Source organism: Felis catus, chromosome C2, assembly GCF_018350175.1.
Source record: "Felis catus isolate Fca126 chromosome C2, F.catus_Fca126_mat1.0, whole genome shotgun sequence".
Lineage (NCBI taxonomy): Eukaryota > Metazoa > Chordata > Mammalia > Carnivora > Felidae > Felis > Felis catus.
Genome location: NC_058376.1, coordinates 55,548,400 through 55,575,735, shown reverse-complemented (window position 1 = coordinate 55,575,735; position 27,336 = coordinate 55,548,400). Strand labels below are relative to the sequence as shown.

At 35.2% G+C, this 27,336-nt stretch overlaps 1 protein-coding gene and 1 pseudogene across 1 annotated transcript in view; both read right to left on the bottom strand.

The window, feature by feature from the left end:
- Positions 1–5,856: 5,856 nt before the first annotated feature.
- The window catches only part of DZIP3 (DAZ interacting zinc finger protein 3), a 137,459-nt gene continuing 115,979 nt past the window's right edge, over positions 5,857–27,336 (bottom strand). The window contains exon 33 of the mRNA XM_045036897.1: positions 5,857–5,919. The gene's annotated coding sequence lies outside the window, so the exon portion shown is untranslated. The remainder of the gene's footprint in view (positions 5,920–27,336) is intronic.
- On the bottom strand, positions 21,132–22,425 carry LOC101083791 (annotated as a pseudogene).

Below are 27,336 nucleotides of genomic sequence, written 5' to 3'. Positions count from 1 at the left end.
CCCTTGTACTTCTTATCTTCACCCTGATAACTTGGTAGGGGTCTTGGAGATAAACCTCACAAAATTCACAGGGGGCTCTCTGTTATGCTGGGGCCCCAGTAATGTTAATTTCTGAAGCTTGTTCGCATAGTCTTCAACAATTAGCCATTTGCCCTGTTAGTGATTTACTCTCTCTGGTTCCAGTAGTGTCGTCTTCTAATAAGCTGTGATTCTCTCTATTCTCCTGTCTCCCATTTTTAGAAAAGTTTTCCCATGACTTCAATTCTCTGATGGATCTAGGAAGAGTTGTTGATTTTCAGTTTATTCAGGTTTTCCTTGTTATCAGGCTGGGAGTGATAATTTCCAGGCTCTTTACATGTTGGACCAGAAAACTGGAAGTCCTTATGTTTACTTTTGATATTTATTTCTAACTCAATATTATGGTCAGAGAATATACTCTACATTATTACAACTTTTTGAAAGTTGTTGACAGTTGCTTTGTGGCACAGCATATGGTCCGCTTTGGTCAGCCTTTCATGTGTAGCTAAAGAGAAAATGTATTCTGCAGTTGATGGCAGTAGTATTCCATATAGGTCAATAAGGTCTGCTTATTCTGTTACTTATTGAGACAGGTATAGGAAATATCCCAATAGGATTATGGCTTTATCTATTTCTACTTGTACTTATGTTAGTTACACAAAGGCTTTGTTATTAGATCTACCCAAATTGAGGATTGTTATATTTCCCTTGAAATGAGCCTTTTATCATTGTATCTCATCTCTAACCCTAGTAATATTTCTTAAGGTCTATTTTATATTCATCATGCCAAACATATTTAAGTTAGTGTTTGCATATGATTTTTAATATATTTTTAATTTCTACGTTTCTATGTTCTTACATTTAAAGTAATTCCTTTCAAAATAGAAAATCGTTACTGTTTTTCTTTGTTTCTTTTGTCTTATGTTTATAATCTCAGCCTGCAATCCTTGCCTCTCAGAAAATTAAGGTTACTGCTAGTTAATGTAACTACTAATATATTTGCCATTTAAATCTATGATATTTCTATGTGTTTTATATTTGCCTTTTTTGCTTTGTTCCTCTTTTGTTCCTTCCTCTTAATCAAGTATTTTTTATTCCATTTTCTTTTCTATTGGGTTGACGGTAATATGTTCTTTCTTTTAAATAATTTTAGGCAGTTACCCTGGAGATAACATGCATCCTGACTAGTTTGTATCTAGCTAGTACTTTACTACTTTCTGAGTAATGCAAGAGTCTTATAATATTTAACTCATTAACAAACTCAGCATTTTTGTTGTATTTACATTGTATTTTGTATTGTATCTATTTTATTATCAGTCTGAGTTTATAGCTGACCCTTGAACAACATGGGTTTGAACTACACGGGTCCACTCACATTTATTTTTGATAAATACAGTCTAATACTGTATGTGTATTTTCTCTTTCTTTTGATTTTCTTGAATATTTCTCTAGCTTACTTTATTGTAATAATACAGTATGTAATACAATACAACATGCCAAATATGTGCTAATTGGCTGTTTATGTTATTGGGAAATTTTCTGGTAAAAAATAGATTATTAGTTAAGTTTTGGGAAGTCAAATGTTGCATGTGGATTTTTGACTGCATCGATGTTCTTAACTACCCATTATCCAAGGGTCAACTGTATTTGTTTGTTTTCTCCTGTGGGTGCTCTTTATTCCTTCCTGCATTAACAGTCTTCCATTTAGGAATATTTTTCTTCTGCCTAAATAAGTTTCTTTAGAGGGGTACCTAGGTGGCTCAGTGGGCTGAGTGTATGACTCTTGATTTCAGCTCAGGTCATGATCTCAGGGCCATGGGATCGAGTCTATTTCGGGCTCTGCACTATGTGGAGCCTACATAAGATTCTCTCTCTCTCCCTCTCCCTCTCCCTCTCCTTCTTCCCCCCTCTCTCTTTCCTTCCCTCTCCCTCTCCTCCTCTCTCTCTCTCCTTCCCTCTCACTCTCCCTCTCTCTCTCCTTCCCCCCTCCTTCTCCTTCCCCCCCTTCCCTCTGCCACTCTCCCCTACTCATGCTCTTTCTCTATATAAAATAAAAAACCAAACTTCTCTTTAGTAAATGAGCATCTTAGGCAATAAATTCAGTTTAAATTTGCCTCAGAGATAATGATTCATCCTCAGTTTTAAAGGATATGTTAACTGGAAATGGAATTTGGAATTGGCAGTTACTATCTTTCAACATTTAAACATATTAGTGCTTTATCTTCAGGCTTCCAGTGTTTTTGTATAAAATTAGCTCTCAGTTTTATTGTCTTTTTAAAATCCCTTAATATTTTAAGATGTCTTATTTTTCCAGCAGTTTTTCTATGATGTACCTGAATGTGGCAGCAGCAATTTTTTTGTTCCCCTCCCTCTCCTTTTCCCTCCCCCTTTCTTCCTTTTTCTTCATCTTCTATTTTTTTTTCATGTTTATTTATTTTTGAGAGTGAGAGAGAGTGAGCAAGCATGAGCAGGGGAAGGGGCAGAAAGAGAGGGAGACAAAGAATCTGAATCAGGCTCCAGGATCTGAACTGTCCCCACAGAACCCAACACAGGGCTCAAACCCACGGACCGTGAGATCATGACCTGAGACGAAGTTGGATGCTTAACCAGCTGAGCCATCCAGGTACCCCCTTCTTCATCTTCTAAATGTTACCTGGGGTTTGAATAGCTGCCTCAACCTAGGACTTTTGTGTGTGTGTGTCATTTTAGAAAATTCTTAGTTAAAATCTCTTTAAATGAGATTTATGACCCATTCTCACTCTTTTTTCCTTTTTTAAATCCAATTACATATATGTTAGATTTTTTCACTTTTATACTTTTCTGCATTTTCTATGTTTTTTTGCTTTCTAAGCTTCAGCCTAGATATTTTGTACTGTTGTATCTTCCTATTCACCAATCCTCTCCTCTGCTGTTCTATTAAATTAAACCCTTTAATAGTAGATTAAACTTAATTTTTTTTTAGTTTTGAAATTTTACTTAAATTCTAATTTATCTTCTTTTCATCTGTCTTCCTGAATATACTAGTCATAGTTATTTTAAAGTTTTGTCTCATAATGATATCTGGAATACTTGTGGGTCTGTTTCTGTTGTCTGTTGTCTCTCTAGTTTTCCAGTCATTTAGTTCTGTTTCTTAGCATGGTTGGTAATTTTTGTGTGTGTATGGAATGGCAGTTATTATGTATAAAAAAAATTAAGGATACTCCAAATTATGGTTATCTTCTTCTAGAAATTTTATTTTCTAGAAGACAGAACATAAGCAGATCGCTTTGATCCAATCAAGTCTGATCTATTTCTGGTTTGTCCTTACCCTGTATTCTTAGGATTCTCAAGGGAATGCCTAGATTGTTTGTGAGTGCTGAACTTCAGTTTTGAGATATTGTGATTTATCATATAAATTATAAACTTGGTCTTTATCCTAATTCCTAGCACAGAGCCCTTAAAACCCTTAGAATTTCTTAAGTGATAAGAATGATAAAGGTGTCTTTTTATTCATAACAAGCCTCTTTCAACTATACCTTGCTTTATATTAATGAGATAACTTTTGTAAAGCCCCTAAAGATAAAAATGAGGAATAGTTGCCAGGGGTACCAACCATTTGATTAGAGAGTTGGACCATTCAAGGGGTGAGAAGGGCTGGAGTTTGACATAGTCACTAATGACCAATTTTAATCAATCATGTCTATGTATTGAAGCCTCCATGAGAGTCCTGAACCACAAGGTTAACAGAGCTCCTCAGTTGGTGAGCATATGGAAGTTCTGAGAGGGTAACTCACCTAGAGAGGGCATGCAAGTTCTGTCCCTCTTTCTACTACCTTGCCCTATGCATCTTTTCCATCAGGCTGTTCCTGGGTATTATCCTTTTATAATAAACCAACAACCTAGTAAGCAAACTGTTTTCCTTAGTTCTGTGAGTTATTTTAGCATAGAATCAAACCCCAGGGTAATGGAAACCTCTGATTTATACCTGGCTGGTTGAAGCTCAGGTGACTAACTGGACCTGTGACTGACACTTTAAGTGGGGAGGCAGTCTTGTGGAACTGAGCCCTTAACCTGTAGGATCTGATGTTATCTCCAGGTAGTTATCTCCGGGTAGATAGTATCAGATTAAATTAACTTTGTAGGACACCAAATGTGTGTCCACCAGAAAATGGAAAAATTGCTTGGTGTGTGTTTGTGTATAGGAGAGGAACAACCCCACAATTTGGGTGGCTAGAGTATTCTGTGAATGGACAGAAAAAAGATTCCCCCCCCCCATTTTTAAAGAAAGGCAGAATGCCACCTGCAGTGCCTCATTTGGATGTGTCTGGAGTCTTGGAAGCTTGACTACCCTATATTCTCCTACAAATGGACCCCAAGAGCTTGTTTGGAGATTCTAGCAGGGGAGTGCAGTTACTTGTACATCTTTAACCAAAGAAAGGTCCTTCTTTATCAGAGAAGGCCATCCTCTTTGACCAAGTACACAGCTTCTGGAGGGATGCACATGGAGCAGTGAGAGAGAAAGGGAACACCTGCCTACCCAGCCTGATCAGCCAGATCAACCCTGATGATCAATAGGGTGACAGATGTTGCAGCCAGATTGCCCTCACATCTAAGAGGTGTTTTTGCCTTATACATTTTCTCCAATGCATAAAGTCTCAGCAACTCATTTCTTTTTGATTTCTGGATTCTTGTCTGGCACATGTACAGCTAAGGAATTGGCCATTGCTTCAAGGGGGGGAAATGCAATAACGTCAGTCTCACCTCTCTACAGTTTTGCCTGTAAGACACTGGTATGGTTTCTTAGGTTCTGGTTGTCATTAGCCATGAACTCCACTTTATTGTTTGTCTCCCTTATCTGATACTTTCTTGAGCAATATGTAGTTAGTTACTTCTCAGTATCTATGCATACAAATTCCTCCAGGAAAAAAATACAGCTTTGCTTTCTCCCTGGAATCATGGCTCCTCAACTCCTAACTATCCTCATTATTCTCCAATGCTTTTAATTAGATGTCTTGAAAACATTTTTTATCCAGATTTTATGGCTTTTCAAAACTAAACTGTTAGTGATACCAACTTCTCCAGCAAAACCAGATGTAGAAGATTTAAAATGCATTTTTATTTCATTTTAAAGAAATTTCTAATTTTATAAACACTAAATTCTAAACATATGAAAAATGTCAGTCCTGCTTCTCTAAGGATTTTTTGTCTGGTATGTTGAGTTCTTTAAGTTGTTGTTATTTATTAATTCCAATCCCCACCATTAACTAACATGCAGTTATAACATTTTAAAATAATTATTTCTGAGGAAAAAATACTTTGAATTTATACTCTGTCAAATATAGACATTTGACAATGCCTTAGAAATGAAACACCAATTTTAGAAGGCGTAAATTTCATTACTTTTTCTAAATTAAAAGTAACAAAGAATTTTGGCAAGATGCATAAATGAAATTTATTAAATACAAAGAAAAATCCAAACCTTGCTTATATCGTATTTTAATTCATTTTAAATCAATTCCAGAAGGAAAAAGAAGGCTTGCTTATGTCCAAAAGATACTAAAATTGATGAATCACTGAATTCTACTCCTGAAACCAATATTGCACTGTATGTTAACTAACTGGAATTTAAATAAGAATTTGAAAAGAAAAGATACTAAAGAAAGGGAAATGAGAAGATAAGAAACTTTATAAGACAAAGAGCAAACCCCATTATTATAAAACCATTAGACTGAATATATTTAGATCTGGGAAACATCAATTTCTTGCCAATAACCATTTACCTTAAGAAAATTGAAAAAATATTTTCCCCATGTCAAAGACTAAAATCGGAGGTCTAAGGATGATTCTCCAAGGCACAAGAATTATAAATCTGGATTTATTGGTTTCATCCTTGTGTTTATACAGTAACAAAGATTCTTCTTCCTATGGAAAATGATAAAAATAACATTTGCATATAGATCAGGACTAGAAAAAATTAGTTCAATAACAGATTTACTAAAGCAAGGAATTGAAAGTGATCATTAACATTTTTATTACTGTTATGTTTACACACTGATATTTTGCAGATTTAAAAGCATGTACACATAAAAGTTGGAATAGAAAATATGCTAGGGGCTGGAACTATGGGTGACATTTTTTCTCTTACATTTCTATAGTTTAATATTTATGATTCAGCATGCATTACTTTCTTAATAAAAAAATACTATTGGGGTACTTGGGTAGCTCAGTTGGTTAAGCTTCTGACTCTTGATTTAGGCTCTGGTCATGATCTCATGGTTTATGGGATCGAGCCCCACGTCGGACACTGTGCTGGCAGTGTGGAGCCTGCTTGGGATTTTCTCTCTCCTCTCTCTCTCTTCCCCTCCCCTGTTAGCATTCTCTTTCTCTCAAAAATAAATAAACATTTAAAAAATACTATTAAAATTTTTTTCAGTAAAATTCTGTGAAAGCTGTAATATGTTGGTGTTTAGCCTTACTCTCTGGTGGCCACCCCTTACCATCATAAATCAGCCTTTGATGAGGCTTAACCATTCAGAACACTAAGTTAGAACATCCTGTCTGCTTCCTATCTCAAAGGAAGAAATGGAGACACTTGCTAACCTAAATAGACTAAACCAGGAATGATCTCATGACATAGACTGGGCAGCATTGATGCTGACAATTAATAAAGAGCAGTCAGGTTTGTAATTCCTTCAGTGGATTTTTGGCAGTTCTGTGGGATTTTATCTACTCAGGCCTGGTAGGGAAGAGAAGACTGGCAGATACCTACTTGTCAAGCAGTAATTGAGGAGAAATCTGAGCAAACTGTTTGTCAAAATGTGGTTTTGAAAAAAAGTTTTAACTAAAGATGCAAAAACAGTGCATGCAACACACCTAAAAAACACTTGCTGAAGTGCCAGGCCCTGGACAGTGTATGACATCTTTTTAATATAGTAGCACTTGTAGGTGCAGGAAACAAAACAAGCTATTAAAACACGTAAAGGACAGAAAATGAGCCAAAATGATGAAATGGAAGGATTCTCCTCAAAAGAAATTCCAGGAAGAAATGACAGCCAGAGGATTGCTCAAAACAGATATAAATAATATATCTGAGCAAGAATTTAGAACAGTAGTCCTAAGACTAATAGCTGAAAAAAGCATAGAATACAGCAGAGAATCTATTGCTGCAGAGGTCAAGGACCTAAGAAATAGTCATGATGAATTAAGAAATGATGTAAATGAGATGTAAAATAAACTAGATGCAGTGACAGCAAAGATGGAGAAGCAGAGGTCAGAATAGGTGAAATAGAAAATAAACTTATGGAAAATGATGAAGCTCAGAAAAAGAGAGAAAGGAAATTACTAGACCATGAGGGGAGAATTAGAGACCTAAGTTATTCAATGAAATGAAATAATATCTATATTCTAGGAGTTACAGAAGAAGAAGAGAGAGAAAGCACTGCAGGTTTATTTGAAAAAATTATAGCTGAGAACGTCCCTAATCTGGGAAAGGACACAGACATCCAAGTCAAGAAAGTACAGAGAACTTCCTTCAAAATCAACATAAACAGGTAAACACCATGACATATCACAGTAAAACTGGCAAAATACAAAGATAAAGAGAGAATTCTGAAAGCAGCTAGGGGCAAACGGGCCTTAACCTACAAGGGTAGACACATAAGGGTAGCAACAGACCTGTCCACTGAAACTTGGCAGGCCAGAAGGGAGTAGCAGGAAATATTCAATGTGCTGAATAGGAAATATATGCAGCTAAGAATCCTTTATCCAGCACAGCTGTCATTCAGAATAGAAGGAGAGATAAAGGCCTCCCAGACAAACAAAAGCTAAAGGAACTCATGACCACAAAACTAGTCTTATGGGAGATCCTAAGGGGGACTCTGTGAATAGAAAGCAGCAGACTACAAAGATCCAGAGATATCACCACAAGCACGGAACCGACAGATAACACAATGGCACTAAATCCATGTTTCAATAATCACTCTGAATATAAATGGATTAAATGCCCCAATCAAGAGACATAGGGTATCAGAATGGATTAAAAAAAAAAAAAAAAAAGATCCATCTATATGCTACCTACAAGGGACTCATTTTAGACCTGAGGACACCTGCATATTGAAAGTGAGGAGATGGAGAATTATCTGTCATGCTACTGGATGTCAAAAGAAAGCTGAAGTAGCCATAATTATATCAGACAAACTAGATTTTAAAACAAAGATGGTAACAAGAGACAAAGAAGGGCATTATATCATAATTAAGGGGTCTATCCATCAAGAAGAGCTTACAATTATAAATGTTTATGCCCCCAATGTGAACACCCAAATATATAAACCAATCACAAACATAAATAAATGTATAGATAACAGTACTGTGATTGTAGGAGACTTTAATACTCCACTTACAACAATGAACAGATCATCTAGGCAGAAAATCAATAAGGAAACAATGGCTCTGAATGACATATTGGACCAGATGGACTTAACAGATATATTTAGAAATTTTCATACAAAAGCAGCAGAATACACATTCTTCTCAAGTGCACATGGAACATTCCCCAAAACAGATCACATGCTGGGTCACAAAACAGCCCTCAACAAATATAAAAGGATTGCAATCATACCATGCATATTTGAAACTTGAAAACAACGAAAAGAAAAAATTTGGAAAGTCTACAAATACATGGAGGTTAAAGAACATCTTAGTAAAGAATGAATGGGTCAACCAGGAAATTAAATAAGAAATTAAAAAAAATATTTGGAAGCAAATGAAAATGAAAACACAACCATCCAAACCCTTTGGGATGCAGCAAAGGCAGTCCTAAGAAAAAAATACATTGCAGTCCAGAACTATCTGAAGAAGCAAGAAACGTCCCAAATACAGAATCTATCCTCACATCTAAAGGAACTGGAAACACAGCAGCAAAGAAAGCCCAAAGCCAGCAGAAGAAGAGAAACAAAGATTAGAGCAGAAATAAGCAATATAGAACCCCCAAACCCACAGTAGAATAGATCAATGAATCTAAAAGCTGGTATTTTGAAAGAATAAACAAAATTGATAAACCCCTTGCCAGACTTCTCAAAAAGAAAAGAGAGCCCAAATAGATAAAATCATGAATGAAAGAGGAGAGATCACAATCAACACCACAGAAACAAAAACAATTATTAGATAATACTATGAAAAATTATATGCCAACAACCTGGACAATCTGGAAGAAATGGACAAATTCCTAGACACTCACACACTACCAAAACTCAAAAGGGAAGAAATAGAAATTTTGAGGAGACCCAGAACCAGTGAAGAAAACGAATCCATTATCAAAAATCTCCCAACAAATAAGAGTCCTGGGTCAGATGGCTTCACAAGGGAATTCTATTAGACATTTAAAGCAGAGTGAACACCTATTCTTCTCAAGATAGTCCAAAAGACAAAAATGGAAGGAAAGCTTTCAGACTTATTCTATGAAGGCAGCATTACCTTGATTCCCAAACCAGACAAAGACCCCGCTAAAAAGGAGAATTACAGGCCAAATCCCTGATGAATATCGATGCAAAACTTCTCAATAAATACTAGCAAAACAAATTCAGCAGTATATTAAAAGAATTATTCACTATGATCAAGTGGGATTCATTCCTGGGATGCAGGGCTGATTCATTATTTGCAAATCAATGTGATACATCACATTAATAAAAGAAAGGATTAGTACCATATGATCCTGTCAATAGATGCAGAAAAAGCATTGGATAAAATACACCATCTTTTCTTGATAAAAACCTTTAAGAAAGTTGGGATAGAAGAACATATCTTATCATAAAAGCCATATATGAAAGGCCCATAGCTAATATCATCCTCAATAGGGAAAAACTGAGAGCTTTTTCCCCTGAGACCAGGCACACAACAGGGATGTCCACTCTCACCACTGTTATTTAACATAGTGTTGGAAGTCCTAGCTTTAGCAATCAGACAAAAAAATAAAATAAAAGGCATCCAAATGGGCAAAGAAGAAATCAAACTTTCACTTTTTGCAGATGACATGATACTCTGCATGAAAAACCTGAATGACTCCACCAAAAAACTGCTAGAACTGATAAATGAATTCAGCAAAGTCACAGGATATAAAATCAATGTAAAGAAATCATTGCATTTCTATACATTAATAATGAAACAACAGAAAGAGGTATCAAGCAATTGATCCCATTTACAATTGCACCAAGAACCATAAAATACCTAGGAATAAACCTAATCAAACAGGTAAAAGATATGTACACTTAAAACTATAGAAAGCTTATGAAAGAAATTGAAAAGACACAAAGAAATGGAAAAAATTCCATGCTCATGGATTGGAAGAATAAATATTGTTAAAATGTCAATACCACCCAACACAATCTACACATTCAATGCAATCCCAATCAAAATTGCACAAGCATTCTTCTTGAGGCTAGAAAAAACAATCCTAAGATTTGTATAGAACCACAAAATACCCCGAATAGCCAAAGTAATGTTGAAAAAGAAAACCAAAGCAGGAAGCATCACAATCCCAGACTTCAGCCTGTACTACAAAGCTGTAATAATCAAGACAGTATGGTATTGGCACAAAAACAGATACATAGACAAATGGAATAGAATGGAGAACCCAGAAAGTGTCCCACAAATGTATGGCCAACTAATCTTGACAAAGCAGGAAAGAGTATCCAATGGAAAAAAAGACAGTCTCCATAGCAAATAGTGCTGGGAGAACTGGAGAGCAAGGTGCAGAAGAATGAACCTGGACCACTTTCTCACACCATACACAAAAATAAATTCAAAATGGATGAAAGACCTAAATGTGAGACAGGAAACCATCAAAATCCTAGAGCAGATAACAGGCAACAACCTCTCTGACCTTGGCCACAACTTCTTACTTGACATGTCTCTGAAGGCAAGGGAAATAAAAGCAAAAATGAACTATTGGGACCTCATCAAGATAAAAAGCTTTTGCACAGCAAAGGAAACAATAAAACTAAAAGGCAACCAACAGAATGGGAGAAGACATTTTCAAATGACATATCAGATAAGGGGTAGTATTCAATATCTCTAAAGAACTTACCAAACTCAACACCTGAAAAACATACAATCCAGTGAAGAAATGGGCAGAAGACATGAATAGACACTTTTCCAAAGAAGACATCCAGAAGGCTAACAGACACATGAAAATATACTCAACACCGCTCATCATCAGGGAAATGCAAATCAAAACCACATTGAGATACCACTTCACACTGGTCAGAGTGGTTAAAATTAACAACTCAGGAAAAAAAAAACAGATGTTGGTGAGGATGTAGAGAAATGGGAACTCTGTTATACTGTTGGTGGAAATGCAAACTGGTGCAGCCACTCTGGAAAACAGTGTGGAAGTGCCTCAAGAAAATGAAAATAGAATTACCTTATGACCCAGCAATAGCACTACTAGGAATTTATCCAAAGGATACAGGAATGCTGATTCATAGGGTCACATGTACCCCAATGTTTATAGCAGTACTATCAACAATAGCCAAATTATGGAATTATGAAAAGAGCCCAAATGTCCATCAACATGAATGGATAAAGATGGATAAAGTTGTGGTGTGTGTGTGTGTGTGTGTGTGTGTATACATACACATACATATATGTGTATGTATATATACACATATATATGTATATATAATTACCCACACATAATGGATACTACTCTGCGATGAAAAAAAAATGAAATCTTGCCATTTGCAACCACATGGATAGAACTGGAGGGTATTATGCTAAGTGAAGTAAATCAGTCAGAGAAAGATAAGTTTCTCAAGTTCCACATATGAGTGAAAACATAACAGAAGACCATAGAGGAAGGAAAAGAAAAATAAGTTACAAACAGAGGTAAGCAAACCATAAGAGACTCATAAATACAGAGAACAAACTGAGGGTTGATGAGGGTGGGGGGTTGGGGAGGCAGGGAAAATGAGTGATGGGCATTGAGGAGGGCACTTGTTAGAATGAATACTGGGTTTTATATAAGTGATGAATCACGGAAATCTGCTCCTGAAGCCAAAACTACACTGTAGGTTAGCTAACTTGACAATAAATTATTAAGAAAAAGAAAAAGAAAGATGTTTTAATTGATCTTAATAAATTATCCCTTGATTTCACTTTCATCTTTCATAATTTTCAGCCTTTCTTTTTTGTTCATGGAAATCCTGAAAAATAAGCCAATCATTATGAACATCTCAGCAACACCTTTGTCTTATACCTTATAAAATTTTATTTCTAGGGATCTAACCAAGTCCTCTTTCACAAGTTTTATTCTGTGTACTCAGGGATAATTGAAGGACCCAGGAGAAGGCTCACTGGCTTCAAACTGACCAGGGATTATAAAAATAGTGGCAAGCCCAATCATTTGCAGTATCAATGATATTATAAGTATCCCATATTTTACTGAAATTTTCAGGTAGACTATATAAAATCACCTATAGACCATGATTGAAAGATTCTCTAGGTTGCATTTGTTTTTCAAGCCATTGTCTTTCCCTAGAATGGCTATTCTGTCCTATTTTAGAAGTTTCATTTGATTCACAAGGCCCATTTACTCAATATTTGCTGAATACCTACGTTATGGCAGATAATGATTTAGGCAAAAGACAAATAATAATAAACAAGATAGACACGAAGATTTCTGTTCTCGTGAATCTTATATTATGAAAAAGATAATAAACAAGTAAACAACTGAGTTTTAGGTGAAAAGGGGAAAATGGTATCTGTGGTAGAGAAGGGGTCTGTTTTCATCATGGGAGTCCAAGAAAGCTACTCTGAGATCACATTGGAGCAGAGAACTGAAAGATGAGTGAAACATGTAGCCTAAAGAAAGAATGTTCCATGTGTATAGTACCTAGGGTAAGGTCCTAATAAGATTGAAAATCAGCAAGAGCTAATTCATTTCAACATTTACAACAAGAAACTCTGATTCTCCCAGCTCACAATGACCAAATTCTTATAATAGTGCTTGTCTGTGTCCTTCATTTGGACCAAATGTGTGTTGCATTATAATACTAGCTATCTTTGAGAACTTGAGATGCTTGCTTTCCACTTAAGATTCAGCTACTTCCTGCCAGGAACCTTGTCTTTTGCCTCTTGATATACTCAAAACCAAAAATAGTACTCTCATACTATATTCAGTAAACACTCATGACCATAATCTGATGTAATGACCTGTGCTACTGTCATGCCCTCAAAGAGCTTATCAACTCTTGACTTACAGAGTTGGGCTGAGAGCAGTGACAGGCACTGGCTATCTAAAAAAAAAAGTATCCAATAAATGTATGTTGGCTTTGAACTTTTGTTTAGGTTTATTTTGTAATGATTTGATAATTTTATAAATGTGTTCATAATTAAAACAGTAGACTTAATTGAAATTACAGTTAATCACCTTTAGTTGCTGAAAAATGGCTTTTGTGGTAGGCTTTTAGCATTAAAATGGTTTTTCTTGGACTAAAACAATACAAACTTCATAACTACAGCTTATAATTAGCCTTACTTTTTTGTCATATAATAGTGTTTCAAGACAGAAATCAAGGCATATGATGCTAGTTTTTTACACCCTTGCCATTTTATCTAAGCTGAGATAGCACATTGACAGAGAGATTATTCACAATGCAGAAGTGTGTTATTGCAATATTGGAATCCTAATAGTGGTTGTAAAATTTCATGGTTTAAGAAAATGATACAACCCATAGATACATGTTATAAAATGGAATATGATTTTTGAAATTAAAAGGTGAAGCATTTGTACATTGCCTTTTAAAAGTGCTGATCAAATACCATCAACTTTGAAGTAAAAATACTATAATTTTGACTTTATTCTGAGTTAGAATAACTCCCTGTGATAATATTATTCTAAAGTTGTTTTACTTCTGCATTTATCCAAAGAAACAACCTGGTGATTTTCAAGTCGTGTGTGTGTGTACTGATTGATATACAATATTGTATTAGTTTCAGGTATACAGCATAATGATTCAATATTTATATACATTAAGAAATGGTCACCACAATATGTCTAGTTATCCATTCACCATGTCCTCACCAACACTGGTCATTATCAAAAGGACAAGAAATAACAATTTTGACAGGTATGAGGTGATATCTCATGGTGACATTTGATTTGCATTTCCCTGATAGTTAGTGATGTTAAAGATTTTTCATGTGCCAGTTGGCCATCTACACATCTTTGGGAAAATGTCTATCCAGCTCCTTTGCCCATTTTTAATTGGATTTTTTATATTGAATTTTAGGAGTTCTTGATATTTTTTGAATGTTAACCCCTTATCGGATATAGCATTTCCAAATATCTTGTCATTCATTTGGGAGAAGGCTGCCTTTTCATTTTGTTGATGATGGTTTCCTTCACTGTGGAAAAGCTTTTTAGTTTGATGTAGTTCTATTAGTTTATTTTTTTCTTTTGTTGTCATTGCCTGAAGAGACAGATCCAAAAATATTAAGACCAATGTCAAACTTAGTGTTTATGTTCTAGGAGTTTTGTGATTTCAGATCTTATATTTTAGTCTTTAATCTATTTTGAGTTTATTTTTATATATATGATGTATGAAAGTGGTTCAGTTTTCCCAGCATCATTTATTGAAGAGACTGTCTTTTCCCTCATTGTATGTTCTTGACTCCATTGTTTTAATTGACCATATAAGCACGAATTCATTTCTGGGCTTTGTATTCTGTTCCATTAATCTGTGTATTGGCTTTTGTGCTGGTACCAAATTGTTCTCAAATCCAAGAACAAGACGCTTTCAGCTTTGTTCTTCTTTCTCAACATTTCTTTGGCTACTCAAGGTCTTTTATGGTTCTATACAAATTTTAGGATTATTTGCCCTAGTTCTGTGAAAAATGCTATTGGTATTTTGACAGAGATTGCATTGAATCTGTAGATTGATTTAGGTAATATGGACATTTTAACCACATTATTTTAATCCATTCATTTGTGTCATCTTCAATTTATTTAATCAATGACTTACAGTTTCAGAGTCTAGGTTTTTCACCTTCTTAATTTAAATTTATTCCTAGGTGTTTTATTCCTTTTGATGCGATTGTTAATGGACTGTTTTCTTTCTTTTTCTGGTAGTTTATTGTTAGTGTGTAGAAATGTAACAGATTTCTGTATATTGCTTTTGTATCCTGTAGCTGTACTGTATTCATTTAATAGTTCTAATTGTGTGTGGGTGTGGGTGTGTAATCCTTAGGAGTTTTTTTTATGTATAGTAACCTGTTATCTGCTGATAGTGACAGTTTCACTTTTTCCTTTCCAATTTGGATGCTATTTATTTATTTATTTATTTATTTATTATTGTTGGCTAATTGCTATGACTAGGACTTCCAATACTATGTTGAATAAAATAGGTGAGAGTGGACATCCTTGTCTTGTTTTCGATCTTAGGGGAAAAGCTTTCAGCTCTTCACCACTGAATATGATGTTAGCTGTGGGTTTGTGATACATAGCCTTTATTATGTTGAGGTATACTCCCCCATCTCCATTTTGTTGAGAATTTTATCATGAATGGATGTTGTACTTTGTCAAATGCTTTTTCTGCTTTTATTTAGATGATCATATGATTGTTATTCTTTATTTTGTTAAAAAGGTGTGTGTAGCACGTTCATCGATTTGTGGATATTGAACCAGGCTTGTATCCCTGGAATAAATCCCACTTGATCATGGAGTATAATCCTTTTACTGTATTGTTGGGTTCCATTTGCTAATATTTTGTGGCCAATTTTTGCATCCATGTTAATCAGGGATATTGGCCCATAATTGTTTTTTTGTATGGTCTTTGGTTTAGGTATCAGGGTACAGCTGGCTTCACAGAATAGGCTTGGAAACATTCATTCCTCTTCAAATTTTTTGGAATAGTTTAAAGATAGGCATTAATTCTTCTTTAAATGTTCAGTAGTATTTACCTGTGTAGCTGTCTGGTCCTGGACTCTTGTTTCTGAGTTTTTTTGATTACTGATTCAATTTCATTACTAGTAATTGGTCTGTTCAAAATTTCTAGTTCTTCCTGATTTAGTCTTAGAAGATTTTATGCTTTTAGGACTCTATCCATTTCTTCTCGGTTGTCCAACTTGTTAGCATATAATCGTTTCTAGTAGTTTTTAAATAATCTTTTGTATTTCTGTTATATTTGTTGTAACTTCTCTTTCATTTCTAACTTTATTTGCCACCCCCCCCCTTTTGTTTTGACTCTGGCTAAATGTTTTATCAATTTGTTTATCTTTTCAAAGAATCAGTTCTTAGTTTCATTAATCTTTTCTACTTTTTAAATCTCTGTTATTTATTTCTGCTTTTATCTTTATTATTTCCTTCCTTCTACTAATTTTGGTCTTTGTTCTTTTTCTACTTCCTTTAGATGTAACATTAGATTATTTGAGACTTTTTTTGTTGTTGTTCTTATTTAAGGTGGATCTGTATCACTATAATCTTAGAATTGCATTTGCTGTGTCCCATAGGTCTTGGAGTATTGTTTTCATTTTCATTTGTCTCATGGTATGTTATTTCCTTTTTGATTTCTTCACTGACCCAATGATTGTTCAGTAGCATGTTGTTTAGTCTCTGTGGGATTTTTTTTTTTCTTCAGTTTTTTTTTCTTAGAGTTGATTTCTAGTTTTATATTAGTTGTAGTCAGAAAAGGTGTTAAGATTTTAATCTTAAATTTATTGAGACTTGTTTTTGTGGCCTAATATGTGATTTCTCCTGGCCATTTGTTGTTTAAAAAGGTAGTTTGATGTTATAAAGAGAGAACACTTATTCTGATGTCAGGAATCTAGATTAGAACCATGGCCCTACTGCTTAATAGTTGTGCAAACTTGGGTAAACCACTTCCTCAGTGTTCTTGTCTCCTCAGTGGAAATGGCATCTTTCCTACAAATCTTCAAAACTTTCAGTTTCCTAGATCGTTGTCAGTTTTCAACCTTGCTAGGCAGTATTAAAAATTATTAAAGTTCATGTAGTTCAAATGGATCAATGAAATGTTATGGGGTTTAATATTTTATGTAATAAAATTACTTCTTAACAATCTATTGCTATGTGAAACTGGATGTAAAACTAATGGTCATATTTTCTTCATCTTTTTTTAAGAGAATTTTTTAAATTTTCTATTGAAATATAATTGACATGTAACATTAGTTTCAGGCATATAATGTAATGATTTGCTATCTGTATATAATATGAAATCACAGTAAGTCTAGTTAACATCTGTCACCAACCATTCATAGTTACCTTTTTTCTTGTGATGAGAACTTTCAAATTCTATTCTCTTAGCAATTTACAAATGGGAATGCAGTTTATTAACTATAGTAACCATGCTGTACATTTCATCCCTATGACTTATTTTGTAATGAAATTTGTACCTTTTGACGGCCTTCACCCATTTTGATACCCCTCCCCCACCACATACACATGCAACTACCAGTATGTTCTCTGTATCTATGAGCTTACTTATTTATGTTTTTTTTAATTTTTTTTATAATTTATTGCCAAATTGGCTTCCATACAATACCCAGTGCTCATCCCAACAGGTGCCCTCCTCAATGCTCATCACCCACTTTCCCCTCTCGCCCCACCCCCATCAACCCTCAGTTTGTTCTCAGTATTTAAGAGTCTCTTATGGTTTGCCTCCTTCCCTCTCTAACTTTTTTTCCCTTCCCCTCCCCCATGGTCTTCTGTTAAGTTTCTCAGGATCCACATATGAGTGAAAACATATGGTATCTGTCTTTCTCTGCCGGACTTATTTCACTTAGCACAATACCCTCCAGTTCCATCCACGTTGTTACACATGGCTAGATTTCATGCTTTCTCATTGGCACATAGTATTCCATGTATATAAAAACCACATCTTCTTTATCCATTCATCAGTTAATGGACATTTAGGCTCTTTCCATAATTTGGCTATTATTGAAAGTGCTGCTATAAACATTGGGGTACAAGTGCCCCTATGCATCAGCATTCGTATATCCCTTGGGTAAATTCCTAGCGGTGATATTGCTGGGTCATAGGGTAGATACATTTTTAATTTTTTGAGGAACCTCCACACTTTTTCCAGAGTGGCTGCACCAGTTTGCATTCCCACCAACAGTGCAAGAGGGTTCCCATTTCTCCACATCCTCTCCAGCATCTATAGTCTCCTGATTTGTTCATTTTAGCCACTCTGACCAGCGTGAGGTTTTAATTTGTATAACCACATCTTAGTGTGGTTTTGACTTGTATTTCCCTGATGAGGAGTGATGTGAGCATCTTTTCATGTGCCTGTTGGCCATCTGGATGTCTTCTTTAGGAAAGTGTCTACTCATGTCTTCTGCCCATTTCTTCACTGGATTATTTGTTTTTGGGTGTGGAGTTTGGTAAGTTCTTTATAGATTTTGGATACTAGCCCTTTATCCGATATGTCATTTGCAGATATTTTCCCATTCCATCGGTTGCCTTTTAGTTTCATTGATTGTTTCCTTTGCAGTGCAGAAGCTTTTTATCTTGATGAGGTCCCAATAGTTCATTTTTGCTTTTAATTCCCTTGCCTTTGGAGACGTGTCCTGTAAGAAATTGCTGCAGCTGAAGTTAAAGAGGTTTTTCCCTGCTTTCTCCTCTAGGGTTTTGATGGTTTCCTGTCTCACATTCAGGTCCTTTGTCCATTTTGAGTTTATTCTTGTGAATTGTGTAAGAAGGTGGTCTAGTTTCATTTTTCTGCATGTCGCTGTCCAGTTCTCCCAGCACCATTTGTTAGAGACTTTTTTTTTTCCCATTGGATATTATTTCCTGCTTTGTCAAAGATTAGTTGGCCATACATTTGTGGGTCCAATTCTGGAGTCTCTATTCTATTCCATTGGTCTATGTGTCTGTTTTTGAGCCAATACCATATTGTCTTGATGATTACAGCTTTGTAGTAGAGGCTAAAGTCTGGGATTGTGATGCCTCCCACTTTGGTTTTCTTCTTCAATATTACTTTGGCTATTTGGGGTCTTTTGTGGTTCCATACAAATTTTAGGATTGTTTTTTTCTAGCTTCAAGAAGAATGCTTGTGCAATTTTGATTGGGATTGCATTGAATGTGTAGATTGTGTTGGGTGGTATTGACATTTTAACAATATTTATTCTTCCAATCCATAAGCATGGAATATTTTTTCATTTCTTTGTATCTTCTTCAATTTCCTTCATAACCTTTCTATAGTTTTCAGCATACAGATCTTTTACGTCTTTGGTTAGGTTTATTCCTAGGTATTTTATGATTCTTGGTGCAGTTGTGAATGGGATCAGTTTCTTTATTTCTCTTTCTGTTGTTTCATTATTGGTGTATAAAAATTCAACTGATTTCTGTACATTAATTTTGTATCCTGCGACTTTGCTGAATTCATGTATCAGTTCTAGCAGACTTTTGGTGGAGTCTATCAGGTTTTCCATGCAGAGTATCATGTCATCTGAAAAAAGTGACAGCTTGACTTCATCTTTGCCAATTTTGATGCCTTTGATTTCATTTTGTTGTCTGACTGCCGATGCTAGAACTTCCAATACTATGTTAAACAACAGCGGTGAGGGTGAACATCTTTGTCGTGTTCCTGATCTCAGGGAGAAAGCTCTCAGTTTTTCCCCATTTAGGATGATATTAGCTGTGGGCTTTTCACAGATGGCTTTTATGATGTTTATGAATGTTCCTTCTATCCCAACTTTCTCAAGGGTTTTTTATTAAGAAAGGATGCTATATTATGCAGCAAAGGCAGTCCTGAGAGAAAAATACATTGCAGTTCAAGCCTATCTCAATAAACAAGTAAAATCCCAAATACAAAATCTAACAGCACACCTAAAGTAACTAGAAGCATAACAGCAAAGACACCATAAACCTAGCAGAAGAAGAGAAATACTAAAGATCAGAGCAGAAATAAACAATATAGAATCTAAAAAACAAACAAACAAAAAAAAAAAAAAAACAGTAGAGCAGATCAATGAGTTGGTTTTTTTGAAAAAATAAACAAAATTGATAAACCTCTAGCCAGGCTTCTCAAGAAGAAAAGAGAGGAGCCAAATAGATAAAATAACAAATGAAAATGTAATTATTATAACCAGTCCCTCAGAAATACAAGCAATTATCAGGGAATACTATGAAAAATTATATGCCAACAAACTGGACAACCTGGAAGAAATGGACAAATTCCTAAACACCCACACACTTCCAAAACTCAAACAGGAAGAAATAGAAAATTTGAACAGACCCGTAACTAGTGAAGAAATTGAATCAGTTATCAAAAATCTCCCAAGAAATAAGAGTCCAGGACCAGATGGCTTCCCTGGGGAATTCTACCAGACATTTCAAGCAGAGATAATACCTATCCTTCTCAAGCTGTTCCAAAAAAAGAAAGGGAAGGAAAACTTCCAGACTCATTCTATGAGGCCAGCATTATTTTAATTCCCAAACCAGAGACCCAGAAGAAAAAGAGAACTACAGGCCAATATCGCTGATGAATATGGATGCAAAAATTCTCAACAAGATACTAGTAAATCAAATTCAACAGCATATAAAAAGAATTATTCACCATGATCAAGTGGGATTCATTCCTGAGCTTCAGGGCTGGTTCAATATTTGCAAATCAATCAATGTGATACATCACATTAATAAGAGAAAAGATAAGAACCATATGACCCTGTCAATAGATGCAGAAAAAGCATTTGAGCTTACTTTTGTTAAGATTCCACATGAAAGAGATCATATGGTATTTGCCTTTCTCTAATTGCATGAAGTGTTATGCCTTCAAAGTCCATTCATTGAGTCACAAGTGCCAAGATTTCATTCTTTTTTATAGCTGAATAATATTTCACTGTGTGTGTGTGTGTGTGTGTGTGCGCGTGCGTATGTGCACATGTGCGCACGTGTGCATGAATCCCTTCTTATTCATTCATTCATCGGTGGACACTTGGGTTTTTTCCATGTCTTGGCTACTGTAAATAATGATTCAATAAACATGAGATGCATATATTTTTTCAAATTAGTGTTTTCATTTTTTTTAAGACAAATACCCAGGAGTGGAATTGCTGGATCATATGGTAGTTCTACTTTGAATTTTTTGAAGAAATTCCACACTGTTTTCCATAGTGGTTGCATCAATTTACATTCCTACCAACAGTGCACAAGTGTTCTCTTTTCTCTATATGAATGCCTGCACTTGTTATTTCTTGTCTTTTTGATACCAGCCATTCCTATATGTACGAACTATCTCACTGTGGTTTTGATTTGCATTTCCCTGATAATTAGCGATGTTGAGCATAACTTTACGTACCTGTTGGCTATCTGTATGTCTTGTTTGGAAAAATGTCTATTCAGATATATTGTTTAGTTTGTTTGTAGTTGTTGAGTTGTAGAATTTCTTTGTTTTGAATAGTAGTTCTTTATCAGATACATGATTTGCAAGTGATCTTCTCCCCTTCGGTTTGTTGCCTTTTCATTTTGTTGTGCAGTACCTTTTTTTTTTTTTTTAATATACTTTGCTTCCTTTGCTGTACAGTAGCTTTTTAGTTTGATGTAGTCCCACTTGTTTTTACTTTTGGTGTCAGATCAAAAAACTCATTGACAAAACTGATGTCAAGGACATTACTGCCTTTGTTTTCTTAGAGTTTTATGGTTTCAGGTCTTCAAGTGTTTAATCATTTTGAGTAAATTTTTTGTGTGATGTAAGAAGTGTTTTTGTGTGTGTGAATGAAAACCTAATTTTTTCAAGTGGGCTCTGGGTACTGAGGGTAAGTCCCTTTCAGTGTTGTGGTGGTGATTTTGTCCTTTTCAATGATGTGAACAATGACTCCTATGTCTGACACTGCATCCTGGTCCATAGCTTTAAGCATGGCTTGTTATATGAATTCAAACAGGTGCTCTAGATTCATGTTTGGCTCCCAAAGGGACTCATATATCCCATACATTTGTTTATCGCATATGCTGATGACCAGAAAGTCGTCAGTCACCGTGGGGTAGCTGATGAGGTCTAAAGGGCAATGAAGGGCTTAAAGATTTGGGGAACTAATTGGTCAATTACTAGGTCAGTGTAGTACTGGCCAAACTATTTCTCAGAAAGGAGGTTGGCCACTATGCTCATGAAGGTTTAAGGCTTTATCTGCCAGCCATACTATAGCTCATACACGTTCATCCAGAACTTGAGGTGCAGAGCAGTAGTCTGGACATTGGTGGTGAGTCCAGCCAATCTGATGTACAGCCAGTCAGCCATGGAAAAATCTTCTGGAAGTCTGTGGTTATCACCTGGGCCTGGAAGTAGGACTAACTGTATTATCTTCTCCCTTTGTTTTATTTTTTATTGAGGTGTAATTAACATACAATTTTGTATTCGTTTCAGGTGTATAACACTGGTTCAAGAATTCTATACATTACTCACAACTTACCATGATCATTGTCATCACTATCTGTCACCATACAATGTTATTACAATATTATTGGCTATATTCCCTATGCTCTACTTTTCATCTCCATGACTTACTTATTTTATAACTGGAAATTTGTACCTCTTAATCTCCTTTATATCACCCACCCCCTCTTCTCTGGCAGCCACCAGTTTGTTCCCTGTTTTTAAGAGTCTTTTTGTTTGTTTGTTCATTCGTTTTGTTTTTTAGGTCCCACATGTAAATGAAATCATATGGCATTTGTCTTTTTCTATATGACTTGTTTCACATAGTGTAATACCCTCTAGGTCTATCTATGTTGTCACAAAGGACAAGGTTTCACCTCTTTTATGGCTGAGCAATATTCCAGCTTGCGCATGCACATGCACGCGCGTACACATACACACACACACACACACACACACACACACACACACACAAACACACCCCACACTGAATCTTTATTCATTCATCTATTTATAGACATAGGTTGCTTCCATAACTTGTTATTATAAATAATGCTGCCATAAACACAGGGATGCACATATCTTTTCAAATTAGTGTTTTTGTATTCTTTGGATAAATACCCAGTAGAGAAATTACTCAATCATGTAACATTTCTGTTTTTAATATTTTGATAAATCTCCATACTGTTTTCCACAGTGGCTGTACCAATTTGCATTCCCACCAACTGTGCACAAGATTTTCTTTTTCTCCACCTCCTCACTAACATGTATTATTTCTTGTCTTTTTGACAATAGCCATTCTGACAGTATAAGGTGATATCTCATTGTGGTTTTGATTTGCATTTTCCTGATAATCAGCAATGTTGAGCATCTTTTTTCTTGTGGGTCTGTTGGCCATCTGTATTTCTGTGGAAAAATATCTATTAAGATCTTCTGCCCATTTTTTGATAAAATTACTTTTTTGATATCAAATTTAGTGTTCTTCATACATTTTGGTTATTAACCCCTTACCAGATAAATCATTTGTGAAGATCTTCTCTCATTCAGTAGGTTGTCTTTTCATTTTGTTATACGGTTTCCTTAGCTATGCAAAAGAGTTTTATTTTGTGGTAGTCACAATAGTTTGTTGTTGCTTTTGTTTCCTTTACCTGGAGACATATCTAGAAAAACGTCGCTAAGGCAATGAGAGATTACTGCATATATTTTTATCTAGAAGTTTTATGGTTTCAGATCTCACATTTAGGTGTTTAAACCATTTTGAATTTATTTTTGTGTAGGGTATTAAAGCATATGGTCCAGTTTCCCCAGTACCATTTATTGAAGGGACATTCCCCCACTGTATATTCTTGCCTACTTTATTGTAGATTGACCATATAAACATGGGTTTATATCTGGGATCTCTATTCTGTTGATCTTTGTGTCTATTTTTGTTCCATACTGCTTTTTTATAGCTTTGTAGTTTATACCTTGAAACCTGGGATTGTGGTACCTCTGGCTTTGTTCTTCTTTCTTGACATTGTTTTAGCTATTTGAGTAGCTTTTTTTGGGCTTCATACAAATTTCAGTATAATTTTAGTTCTGTGAAAAGTGTTGTTGGTGTTTTAATCAAGATTGCACTGAATTTGCAGATAGCTTTGGACATTGTGGACACTTTAACAATATTAATTCTTCTTAAATCCATTGGCATGGAATATATTTCCATTTGTTTATATCATCTTCAATTTTTTCATGAGTGTTTTATGGTTTTCAGAGTATGGGTTTTTCACTTCCTTGATTAAGTTTATTCCTCGGTATTTTATATTTTGTGGTGCAATTGCAAATGGGATTGCTTTTTTAAAAATTTCTTTTTCTGCTACTTTGTTATTAGTGTATAGAAATGTAACAGATTCTGTATGTTTATTTTGTATTCTGCAAATTTACTGACTACTTTATTTCTAATAGTTTTTAGGTGGAGTCTTCAGGGTTTTATAGAGAGATTATCAAGTCAGTTACAAATAGTGACAGTTTCACTTTTTAATTTGGATGCCTTTTATTTTTCTTGTCTGATTTCCACAGCTAGGACTTCTAGTGCTATGTAGAATAAAGTGGTGGGAGTGAATATACAACCTTTTCTTGTTCCTGATCTTGGAGGAAAAGTTTTTAGTTTTTCTCCATTGGGTATGATGTTAGCTGTTTTTCATATATGACCTTTATTATGTGGAGCTGTGTTCCCTTTAAATCCACTTTGTTCAGAAACTTCATCATAAATGAATGTATTTTTCAAATGTTTTTTCTGCATCTATGGAAATGATCATACAGTTTTTATCTTTTCTTAACGTGATACATCACATCAATTGATTTGTGAATACTGAACTACACTTGAATCCCTGGAATAAATTCTACTTGATTGTGGTGAATGATTTAAAAAATGTATTGCTGAATTCAGTTGATATATTTTGTTGAGGATTTTTGCATCTATGTTCATCAGAGATATTGATATTGGCCTGTAAGTTTTTTTTAAGTTCATTTATTTATTTTGAGAGAGAGAGAGCGTGCAAACATGAGTAGGGGAGGGAAAGAGAAAGAGGGAGAGAGAGAATCCCTGTCAGCACAGAGCCCAATGTGGGGCTCGATCTCATGAACCATGAGATCATGACCTGAGCCAAAATCAAGAGTTGGACACTTAACTGACTGAACCACTTAGGCGCCCCAGCCTGTAGGGTTTGTTTGTTTTTTAATAGTTGCCTTTGTCAGGTTTTGGTATTAGGATGATGTTGATTTTATAGAATAAATTTGGAAATTTTCCTTCTTCTTTTAGGAATAGCTTGAGAAGAATAGGTATTAACTCTTCTTTAAATGTTTGGTAGAATTCACCTATGAAGTGATCTGGTCCAGGACTTTGTTGGGAGTTTTTTGAGTACTGTTCAATTTTATAACAGGTAATTAGTCTGTTCAAATTTTTTGTTTCTTCCTGATTTAGTTTTGGAAGATTCTATACTTCTAAGAATTTACCCCCCCCCTTTTTTTTGTAGGTTGTCTAATTTGTTGACATATAGATTTTATGATATTCTCTTATAATTCCTTGTATTTCTGTGGTGTTGGTTATTTTCTCTTCTTTGTTTCTGATTCTGAGTCCTCCCTTTTTAAATTTTTTTAATGTTTATTTATTTACTTTTAATTTTTTAAAAGATCTTTTAAAGTTTATTTTGAGAGACAGAAAAAGTGTGAACAGGGGAGGAGCAGAGGAAGAGGAGAGAGTGAGAATCCCAAGCAGGTTTCGGCACTGCTGGCAAGAAGCTCAATGCAGGGCTCTAACTCATGAACTGTGAGATCATCACCTGAGGCAAAGTCAGACGCTTAACCAACTGAGCCACCCAGACACCCCAAATGTTTATTTTTGAGAGAGAGTGAGCACATGTGAGCAGAGGAGGGGCAGAGAGAGAGGAAGACACAGAATCTGAAGCTGGTTCCAGGATCTGAGCTGTCAGCACAGAGCCCAACATGGGGCTTGAACTCACAAACCATGATATGACCTGAGCTGAAGTCAGACACTTAACCAACTGAGTCGCCCACATGCCTCAAGTCCTCTTTTTCCCTTGATGAGTTTGATGAAGGTTTATCATTTAGTTTATCTCCTCAAAGAACCAGCTCCTGGTTTCATTGGTCTTATCTATATATTATTTTTAGTCTCTATTTCATTTATTTCAACTCTAATCTTAATTTTCCTTCCTTGTAATAGCTTTGGTCTTTGTTCATTGTTCTCTTCCTAATGCTTCAGGTGTAAGATTAGGTGTTTGAGGTTTTTTGTTTTTTATTTATATTTTTTTTAACGTAGGCCCATATCACGATAAGCTTTCCTCTTAGAATTGCTTTTGCTGCATCTCCAAGATTTCAGACCATTTTGTTTTCTTTCTTTTTTTAAATTTTTTTAAATGTTTATTTATTACTGAGAGACAGAGCAAGAGCATAGGAGGGGTAGAGAGAGGGGGAGAGACAGAATCTTAAACAAGCTCCAGGTTCTGAGCTGTCAGCACAGAGCCCGATGAGGGACTCGAATTCATGAACCAAGAGATCAAGACCTGAGCCAAAGTCAGTAGCTTAACCAACTGAGCCAACCAGGTGCCCAAGACCATTGTGTTTTCATTTGCACTGGTCTCCATGTATTTTTTTCTAAATTTCCTTTTTTATTTGTGGTTAACCCATTCATTGTTTAGTAGCTTGTTTAGCCTCCATGTCCTTTTGTGTTTTCCAGATATTCTTGTAATTGATTTCTTTCATACCATTGTGGTTGGAAAAGTTGCTTAATATGATTGCAATCTTCTTAAATTTATTGACTTTTTTGTGGTCTAAAGTGATCTATCCTGGAGAATGTTCCATATACACGTGGAAAGGATGTGTATTCTGCTATTTTTGGATGGGCTATTCTGTATATATTTGTTAGGTCCATCTGGTCTAATATGCCATTCAAAGACACTTTCCTTGTTAATTTTCTGTCTGAATGATCTATTAATGTAAATGGGTTGTTAAAGTCCCCTACTACTATTGTATTATTGTCAGTTTCTCCCTTTATGTCTGTTAATATTTGGTTTATGTATTTAGGTGCTCCTATGTTAGATACATAGATATTTATAACTGTTATATCCTCTTATTGTATTGATCCCTTATTATATAGTGTTCTTTGTCTTTTACTAGTCTTTGTTTTAAAGTATATTATGTCTAAGTATTGCTCCCCTTTCTTCTTTATTTTTCCTTCTATTTGTATGGTATGTTTTTTCAGCCCTTCATTTCCAGCCTACATGTCTTTAGGTCTTAAGTGAGTCTCTTCTAGGCAGCATAAAAACACATCTAATTTTTTAAATCCAGTCAGCCCCCCTAGGTCTTTTGATTGGAGCATTTAGTCCATTTAAAGTAATTATTAATAAGTATGTACATATTGCCATTTTGTTAATTGTTTCCTGGTTGTTTGTGTAGTTCTCCT